General features: G+C 41.0%; 1 long non-coding RNA gene across 1 annotated transcript; it reads right to left on the bottom strand.

Annotated features, from left to right (window-relative positions):
• Positions 1-5,393: 5,393 nt before the first annotated feature.
• On the bottom strand, positions 5,394-9,117 carry LOC138981145 (uncharacterized). Its single transcript, XR_011460572.1, has 2 exons — positions 8,841-9,117; positions 5,394-8,449 (listed from the first exon to the last, which is right to left on the bottom strand). It is a non-coding gene; the product is annotated as an uncharacterized lncRNA (long non-coding RNA).
• Positions 9,118-10,716: the final 1,599 nt, after the last annotated feature.

The raw sequence follows: 10,716 nt of genomic DNA, 5'->3' as shown, positions 1-10,716 counted from the left end.
GATGAATGGGAAGAATGTGGGGAGATTGTCTGGTGAATGTGATGAATGGGAAGAATGTGGGGAGATTGTCTGGTGAATGGGATGAATGGGAAGAATGTGGGGAGATTGTCTGGTGAATGTGATGAATGGGAAGAGTGTGGGGAGATTGTCTGGTGAATGTGATGAATGGGAAGAATGTGGGGAGATTGTCTGGTGAATGTGATGAATGGGAAGAATGTGGGGAGATTGTCTGGTGAATGTGATGAATGGGAAGAATGTGGGGAGATTGTCTGGTGAATGTGATGAATGGGAAGAATGTGGGGAGATTGTCTGGTGAATGTGATGAATGGGAAAAGTGTGGGGAGATTGTCTGGTGAATGTGATGAATGGGAAGAATGTGGGGAGATTGTCTGGTGAATGTGATGAATGGGAAGAGTGTGGGGAGATTGTCTGGTGAATGTGATGAATGGGAAGAGTGTGGGGAGATTGTCTGGTGAATGTGATGAATGGGAAGAGTGTGGGGAGATTGTCTGGTGAATGTGATGAATGGGAAGAATGTGGGGAGATTGTCTGGTGAATGTGATGAATGGGAAGAATGTGGGGAGATTGTCTGGTGAACGTGATGAATGGGAAGAATGTGGGGAGATTGTCTGGTGAATGTGATGAATGGGAAGAGTGTGGGGAGATTGTCTGGTAAATGTGATGAATGGGAAGAGTGTGGGGAGATTGTCTGGTGAATGTGATGAATGGGAAGAGTGTGGGGAGATTGTCTGGTGAATGTGATGAATGGGAAGAATGTGGGGAGATTGTCTGGTGAATGTGATGAATGGGAAGAATGTGGGGAGATTGTCTGGTGAATGGGAAGAGTGTGGGGAGATTGTCTGGTGAATGTGATGAATGGGAAGAATGTGGGGAGATTGTCTGGTGAATGTGATGAATGGGAAAAGTGTGGGGAGATTGTCTGGTGAATGTGATGAATGGGAAGAATGTGGGGAGATTGTCTGGTGAATGTGATGAATGGGAAGAATGTGGGGAGATTGTCTGGTGAATGTGATGAATGGGAAGAATGTGGGGAGATTGTCTGGTGAATGTGATGAATGGGAAGAGTGTGGGGAGATTGTCTGGTGAATGTGATGAATGGGAAGAATGTGGTGAGATTGTCTGGTGAATGTGATGAATGGGAAGAGTGTGGGGAGATTGTCTGGTGAATGTGATGAATGGGAAGAATGTGGGGAGATTGTCTGGTGAATGTGATGAATGGGAAGAATGTGGGGAGATTGTCTGGTGAATGTGATGAATGGGAAGAATGTGGGGAGATTGTCTGGTGAATGTGATGAATGGGAAGAATGTGGGGAGATTGTCTGGTGAATGTGATGAATGGGAAGAATGTGGGGAGATTGTCTGGTGAATGTGATGAATGGGAAGAATGTGGGGAGATTGTCTGGTGAATGTGATGAATGGGAAGAATGTGGGGAGATTGTCTGGTGAATGTGATGAATGGGAAGAATGTGGGGAGATTGTCTGGTGAATGTGATGAATGGGAAGAATGTGGGGAGATTGTCTGGTGAATGTGATGAATGGGAAGAATGTGGGGAGATTGTCTGGTGAATGTGATGAATGGGAAGAATGTGGGGAATCCACTGTACCTGAATCTAGACGCACACGACACGATTTGCTCCAAAACGCACCACAAGTGTGCTAACTAATTCAATCAAAGTGAGTGACTGAGCTTCAAAGCCTTGGGTTTTGTTTCCAGTGTTGGAGACAAACATTATTATAGAGGTACTGCCAGGCGTCTACACCGGTTGCGCCCTCTATAACGCGGCACCCTAGTGACCAGCGTCAATTACACAAACAAGAGAAGTAACTGAGGGGTAGTAACGCAACCCAGTGGCCACACAGAGTGTTCTTCCCTTGCCTAGTTTACGACACTTAATTAGGCCTAAAAAAACAAATAGGTGTGGTTACGGTAACCCGACCTACCCTATTTTGGGGGGCCGACCCTATAACTTTTTATTACATTTGTCAAAAAAACACAACAAAAAACAAGAAAACGAGTGCAGAAAACGCAATGAAAGCGAAAGCGCCCGAGTCGCACACTTATTTCCCTGTCAAGTAGGTTTAATTTGTACACATTAGAAAAAAAAGTTTAAAAAAAAAAGTGATTGCCTACCTTCCTACCCTATTTTTTTTGGCTATGTTACCGTAACCACACCTATTTTTTTTGGCCTTAGGCTTCCAAACCATTTGCTTTTGCAAAGTAAAAGCAGTTCTTGTGCGCAGAAGCATTATTTGCAATGCAGAATCTTATGGTAGAACTTTGGAAGCTTCTTCTTCTTCTTCTGCGTTCGTGGGCTGAAACTCCCACGTACACTCGTGTTTTTTGCACGAGTGGAATTTTACGTGTATGACCGTTTTTTACCCCGCCATTTAGGCAGCCATACGCCGTTTTCGGAGGAAGCATGCTGGGTATTTTCGTGTTTCTATAACCCACCGAACTCTGACATGGATTACAGGATCTTTTTCGTGCGCACTTGGTCTTGTGCTTGCGTGTACACACGGGGGGTGTTCGGACACCGAGGAGAGTCTGCACACAAAGTTGACTCTGAGAAATAACTCTCTCGCCGACCGTGGGGACGAACTCACGCTGACAGCGGCCAACTGGATACAAATCCAGCGCGCTACCGACTGAGCTACATCCCCGCCCACACTTTGGAAGCGAGGGACCTTGTTTTGAGGTATTATACTTTTGAATAAAACCATCCTTATTCCCATTGCACAACTCTCAACGCCCTAATACCCCACCCCCCCCCCCCCCCCTCGCCCACCCCCCGCACACACGTTAATATTTCCTGTACTTTCATCTTTCAATGGCTTATAAATGTCAAAGAAATCTGATTTACAAGCACACATTTCCGTGTCTGTCCGTTTTATTTGAATTCTCGTTATAGCCGCGTGTTATAGCAGTGTGTATCGATCGAATACATTTCTGCACAAAAAGAGCGTTATGCACACCGGGAGATTCCGTTTTAGTTTTATGTACATTTTCTCCATATAAAACAAGATGACGTTTTGCAGTCAGCGTAATGGCTGGACACCTCACTGGGGGAAAAAAAAACACATTTATGTTCCTCTCTTTTTTTTTTCTCGACGGGTTGGGAGTATGGCATTCCGTTTGTCAAATAATTATTTGGATACTTTTTCATGTTTTTTTCACCAGTTTTAGCTAAATAATCATTATTTAGAAGCTCATGTGCTAAATAAGTAATTGTTTATAAACAATGTAAAACAACTCTAAATAATTTTTTGTTTACGTAAACAATTCATTATTTACCTAAACAATTCATTGTTTACGTAAATAATTCATTGTTTACGTAAATAATGATTTATTTACGTAAACAATATATTATCTAGACTTATATTAAATTGTTTATAAAGAATCAGCAATGTTGCTAAATAAATCATTATTTACGTAAACAATGAATTATTTACGTAAACAATGAATTGTTTAGCCAACACATTTTCCATTATTTAGGGGTTTCTAGGATTCGCTTCTGAACTAAGTTTTATGTCTTTCAGTGATTACTATAATTGAATACAAGGTCTCTCCACACACTCTTATCTTAAAATAGCTGTTGTTTGGATATTATTTTGTTTATTTTACAAGCCGAGTACGAAAATAACTGATCTCAAACACAGTCAAAGGTCAAGGTCAATTAAGGTGTTTCCCTGCCGGGAGTGTTTAGTGTTTGCATTTTCTTGCCTGAAGTTGTTGAAACACAGGGTTTTTTCCCCTTATGTTCTCGGTTCTGTTTATGTCCCAACAACATGCCTGTCTTTCCATTTCTCTTCCTTTCATCGTTTCATTTCAAAGAGAAAAGTAAAAACAGCTGTGAACCGTTGAAAAACGGGAAACAATGCCTCCGACGCGTTCCGAGAAGAATCTGGAGTGACTTCCCTTGCCTCATGCAACACATTGCGATCGGGCGAGAAGCGAAAATATTCTGAGCGATTGTTACCAGAGGAGAGGCGGCGATACCACCAGAAGATTTTGGAGATTGACGGGAATGATCCGTATGACATTCTCAACCAGGTGCTGGTCAGCAAATCCGGACGATCTGCCAGAGCTGAGTTACATCAACATCGTAAATTATTTTGTGCTTGGCAAGAGTGCATACAGATACACATGTATGTGAGCAGCTGAAAAGCTTACAACAGTTTGGATTCCTACCGACTTTTTGTCTCTGGCTGGGACTGGGTGAGGGATGTCAAGTGCTACAGCCCTGATGGCTGTCAGAACTCTGTAATTTCTGCAAAGGTAAGAATGTGCTTTCAGTTTATGATGAATGAACGTGAGTGTTCTCTGTCTTGTGTTGCAGATCACAAGTTGCAGTTCAGGATATTGTGTTGAGGCTTTGTACGTCTTTGATATGTTCTTCGCTTCAGTTTGTATTCTGGACTACGACAAAAGCTGTAGATAGTCTTGAATATATTTATATTTTGAAATAGCTTGCAAAATATTATATTTATAATGAGCTTCATGTTCATATTCAGTTAAAAATCTGTTGTTTACTTTTCATTGTTAAGGTTATTGTAAAGCACATTATGTGTGTCTTAGAGTTATATTCATTCGATTGACCTAGCTGAATGCTGATTTGTGCGACCTTCAATTTATGTTTCAGATTCTTCATTCACAACACCTTAATGAACCAGCACTTTCTCCTTGGATCATCGCCACTTCTGATGGCAACATACTGGCAGCACACTGTACCTGCATGGCCGGAGTTGGAGAAACCGGCATGGCCGGAGTTGGAGAAACCTGCACACACGTCCCTTCACCTTCAAGGAGTCAGCTGTTGGGAGTGTGCTGTGGCAGACCGCCATTTCTGTTTGGAATCTAACAGTGAGGGGATGCTTTGTCTGCGCAAAGACCACCAATACTTTAATCAAGTACAGTGCCAGATTGTTATGACCAGTTCCTCCTACTGCGATTTCATGGTGTGGACTACTGTGGATAAAGTTATTGTCCGAGTATTGCCTGACTGTGATTTTTGGGCAATGTGTGTGGAGAAAGCTTTGAAAGTGTTCAGACTCGCAGTTCTTCCAGAGCTAGTTGGAAACTGGCTGGACAGAGAAGCTGAGCCTCTACAAGCAGTGGATGTGAACCAGGAGCAGCTGCAAACACCAGTCGTGAAACGCAGCAAGAAACAGTGACAATGCCAGACTCGCTTGCTCATGTGTGTGGGAAAACAAACATCATGTATGACTGTACACACAGAAAGTGGCAGTATTAAAGTTGTAGAGAGGGAGAGAATACATCGAACGCAGAAGAAGAAGAAGAGAGGGAGAGAAAAGAGAGCATGCAATTTTTTAAATCACAGTTCACACTCACAGAGAAGTCATTAATTGTTCCATTCTTGTTTCATTTTATTCTTAAAGTAAAATCATGCACAGATGTAGACATACATTTTGTTTAGGATCACCGACCACAATACAAAATCAAGTGCTACAAGTATAAATTATGATGCATACAGGACCTTATTTTGTGATTGTTTTACATCCACTGCTGTGAATAACAAAGAATCATGAGCAGTTTGATTATCAACTTATTCAGCCAGGTACATTGTTCATTCTCCTTGTTCAATGTTTCCAGTGACACAGATTGGCTGCTTGATTTAGGGAACAAATAAGAGTGTGTGGTCCAGCATAGTTCTGCATCAGTACAGTCAAGTAATACAGTGTTTAAATTGGCAGTGGAACTGAAAGTTAGTTTCTATCATCAACTAGTTCTGTTTTGATGACAACAAAATTGAACACACTTATTTCTGCAAAAAAGCGCACAGGTCTATTGATCATAATGAATAGTTAATGACTCACATACCCACAGTATGTTATTTCAATTTTGAACATTTAGTGAAAGTGTTCTCTTCACTTTGGCTCCATACCTGCAATACTGGTAGTGGTATGTTCAGTGTTGCTTGCAGTTGCATGTTATTAATGTTATTGGTAGTTTAAATGTGTGCTCGCATTTCAAGTGTAGGCCATTTAATTTTTCAATGCTCCTTATCTTGTTTCCTGTAGAGCTATTTTGAGGTTAATCAGCATAATTCAACCTTTGTCAGTTGTGTCAATACATGTCACATTTATGCAAAATGATTTCAAAGTGTATGTTAAAGTGGTGTGTGTGTGTGTGTGTGTGTGTGTGTGTGTGTGTGTGTGTGTGTGTGTGTGTGTGTGTGTGTGTGTGTGTGTGTGTGTGTGTGTGTGTGTGTGTGTGTGTGTGTGTGATAGAAAGAGTGAAATCTGCTCTTGAATTGGAAGGAAATAGCAGCAGGTCAGATCATATACACATGTATATTCCATCCAGTGAAAACATAACAGAAAAACTGTTGCTTCTGCTCATGTGTGAATCAGATACAATACACCACAGTTTAATTAACACATTCTTTAAACAATGCCTTCATCTTCAAATTCAAGATTCCGTCCAGTGAAAACATAACAGAAAGACTATTGCTGCTGCTCATGCAAGACATCAGAATCAGATACAATACACCACAGTTTAATTAACATATTCTCTAGTCTAAACAATGCCTTCAGTTCACTAGGCTGTGTTTATGCAGCGTCACAGCAAGAATCACATGATACCAGTGCAAACATTGACAAGCCCAGATGATACAGTGACTATTTTGTCCAGTGTTACCACTTCTTCCTCTTCCCTTGCAAACAAAAGATCAGTCAGAATATCAGAGTTCAGAATTTTGTACTTTCCACAAAGAATACCGATAACTCGCTCAACATAAATTCTCAGATTAGCTAGTTTGCGTGTTGACTATCTCATAAGCTGTAAGCTGACTCTTCCCTCTTGTAAAGGCAGGGATTTTCACTTGTGCACCTCTCATAGCCACTAGTTCATTAATGTCAAATCCCCTGTCGGCCAAAATCACATCATTTTGTACAATATTGTCTAGATACCCACTATTTGCAGTGATGTGCTTGTCACTTGAAAGCCCACCCCACCCTTTAGAAATAAAAGAAATATGGCCTTGAGGTGTAATTGATATTAGGTATTTAATTGTATTGTTGTGCTTGGAGTTTGACCAGGTGAGTGCACTAGCATCAACACTGGAGGGTCTCTCAATGAATATATTTCAAAACAGTCAATAATGGACACTACTCTGCATCTTGAACACACACGGCCAGTACATGTACTGTGCAACTGACCTTGGCACGGAACGATCCAAGGGGGGCAATCTCAGTCATCTCAAAGAGGGAAATCCAAACGCAATCCGCTTTGTTCGATTTTACGGGCTTGGACGATAGAGAAAAATAAGAAAAGCAAAAGCTGGAGTCCAGTCTGGACGAAACGGCTATCAAGAACGCAGAATTAATTTCTTCTCAGTTTTTTTTTAGCCGTAAGCGCCATGTTTAACTGCTGTTCACAATGCGGCCGCAGTGAAACCAACAAAGGGGCCTCACTATAGAAGAGTTTCCTGCTCCGATAAACATGGCGCTTACGGCTAAAAAAAAAACTCAGAAAAAATCAATTCTGCGTTCTTGATAGCAGTTTCGTCCAGACTGGACTCCAGCTTTTGCTTTTCTTATTTTTCTCTATCGTCCAAGCCCATAAAATCGAACAAAGCGGATTGCGTTTGGATTTCCCTCTTTGAGATGACTGAGATTGCCCCCCTTGGATCGTTCCGTGCCAAGGCCAGTTACACGGTACTGGCCGTGTGTGTTCAAGATGACTACTATGTTCCATGGATAGGGAAGGAACTGTGGTGGTAGACTTGTCTTTATACTTCGCCTGTCTGTCCAGAAAACAAGTGGCCGCAGTCTGTGGTACATGATATGCACAGTCTCGTGAAAAACTTTGCTGGCAGTTGTTCTTGACACAGAAAAGATGTATGCCAGGTGTTGCAGAGGTGTGTTAAGGCGTATATGCATGAATGAGAGCTTGAAACTGTGTCAGTGCTCTGCGCGAGTGTGTTGGCAAAATGCCATGCAAGAAAATCAAATAATGTAACAAGTGTGAAGAAATTAGAAATCCCAGTAAAATATCGTACAGTATCGTCATTGTCCCTCAAAGAATCAAGTGTCATTTTTTTTCTTGGCAAGTTCGTCTTTAAGTTCCCGAGTTTCTAGCACCAGCCTGTTTAGTTCATCCCGTTGCTGCTTTTCTTCATCTTTAGAAATCCAGGCAAAATTGTCATAGGTTTCAGTCTGGCAGTAAGTACCGCCACAGTCACCTCTCTCGGGAAGAGGAGCAGCCAGTTCTGCTGTATCCGAAGTACCTTCACCGTCGCCATCAACAGCATCCTCTGCTAAATTAGGGTGAGAAGGAGTTGACTCACTCCCCACAAGCTTCTTCCTCTCCTTGAGTCTCTGGTACTGTCCTTGTTGGCTGTCAGGCTGTGTCCCTGCACCATACCCAAGTTTCAAAGTAGGTGTTTACTTCCCACAGATGGTTGCCCTGCAAAAAAAATCAAAGGCAAATGTATTGTAAATTATGGATTGGGAGTTATTTTAAAAATAAGTCACCCAAACAAAATGAATGAGTAAATCTAGACACAGATCTACCCTTTAAAGCTGAACTATAAAGTTGTATCAACAATGACCATTTAGTGTTCAAATAAATTCTGATTATCAAATCCAAGTATTTCATACCTATGGCATTCTCACAAGTCATGGTTTTGGGCAACCATGATAAGTTGTTATACTGAGAGTAAGTGTAAGACGGACTCACTCAGTCATAGACTGCACTCGGTGCAGGACTGACCGACTGTCCGCACACTACCAACACAACACAGCTTGCATAAAACACAGACTAACCAAGGCAGGTGAACAAAAGCATGAGTACTTACCATTGACAAAATGATCAGAGCACACGTATCTCCTACTCCTAGCTGTTGATTCAAAGTTGAAATTCTTCAGCTGAAGCTGTGCCAACCATTCTCGCCCGCGTCGTGCAGTCAAATCCCTTATCTCTTTGCCCTTTCCGTTGACAACAAATGGAACAGAAAAGAATCTTCTGTCCCTATCTCTATCTTGTCTGTTATGGCAATGTTTAACACTACAACTAGAGACCATGTCGATAAAATAATGCGGAAGATTCAGAGTGCAGATTTCGCGTGTTGCCTTCTCGCGAGTTCCGCCGGAATGCCAGAGGCACGGCCGGACAACTCTGCACACGACTGTGTGACGTCATCGCGTCAGAGCTCATACCAAGTTGTGTTGTGTTGTGTAACCTACAGATAAAAAAAAAAAGTGTAATCATGCAGTAAGAGAAATGGAAAGAGAAAGTTTTTGTTGAGACAGAACAGAAAACTTAGGACGGAAAACTTTTTTTCAACAACTTCAAGGGAGAGAATGCAAACACTAAACACTCCCGGTTATGACCTTGACCTTTTGTTTGTTTTCGCATTCAGTTCTTTTCGTACGGCAATTTCAGCTTGTAAAATAAACAAATTTACGAACATTTTCTGATAAATAATGTTTGGAGATACCTTGTATTGAATTATAGTATATACACAAAGAAAAAAAATGAAGCTTAGAAGTCAATTCTTGATTCCCCTAAATAATGAAAACTGCTTTCCCTAAACAATTCATTGTTTACGTAAATAATTCATTGTTTACGTAAATAATGATTTATTTAGCAACATTGCTGATTCTTTATAAACAATGTAATATAAGTCTAAATAATATATTGTTTACGTAAATAAATCATTATTTACGTAAACAATGAATTATTTACCTAAACAATGAATTGTTTAGGTAAATAATGAATTGTTTACATAAACAAAAAATTATTTAGAGTTGTTTTACATTGTTTATAAACAATTACTTATTTAGCACATGAGCTTCTAAATAATGATTATTTAGCTAAAACTGGTGAAAAAACATGAAAAAGTATCCAAATAATTATTTGACAAACGGTATGCCATATGGGAGTGGGTGGAGGTGCGGGGAAGAAGAGAGTGTGTGTGTGTGTGTGTGTGTGTGTGTGTGTGTGTGTGTGTGTGTGTGTGTGTGTGTGTGTGTGTGTGTGTGTGTGTGTGTGTGTGTGTGTGTGTGTGTGTGTGTGTGTGTGTGTGTGTGTTTCAGGACTAAGCAAACAATCCTACTTTCACCCAAGGTCATCGTGTATAGCCGTGTTAGCCCACACTGCGGAATCTGCCGTGTTTATTTTTGAAACTGCGATGACCAAAACGGCGAACAGCGAAATACGGGTGCGGTTAATTTCAATTTATTCCCCCCTCTGCTTCTTTACCTCTGTAAACTTGTAGAGCTAGTTATTTTTCGATAAACACCCAGCAACCAAACAAATAACGACCCAGCAACAGCCTGAATCCTCGATAGCGCAATGGGTTGAGAAGCTGTTCTGAGTCGGTACTACTTTTGCGACTGAAAAGTTCCGAACGCTCTAATGTACGAAGTATACATCTCTGGAGCAAACAATACAAACATACCGCATTTAAATTAACAACTACAGGCTTGAACACATGAATCTCCATATAAAATCCATGAGTTTGGTTGTTTTCTGAATCTAGATCTGCTGTGCACAAACGTTCATCACAAGCAAATTCCCAAGGCAAGTAACTCTCATACTTTGATGCACACATCTCATCAATTTAAACAACATAAAGCGGTTTCATACACTATTTTCCCCAGAAAACTGAACTTCATACAGTTTTTAACGTTGGAACACGGGTGCAAAAGTTCGTCTGCTAGTCCCATTTG

This window comes from Littorina saxatilis, linkage group LG12 (assembly GCF_037325665.1).
Source record: "Littorina saxatilis isolate snail1 linkage group LG12, US_GU_Lsax_2.0, whole genome shotgun sequence".
Classification (NCBI taxonomy): domain Eukaryota; kingdom Metazoa; phylum Mollusca; class Gastropoda; order Littorinimorpha; family Littorinidae; genus Littorina; species Littorina saxatilis.
This window is presented reverse-complemented; position numbering and strand designations above follow the sequence as displayed.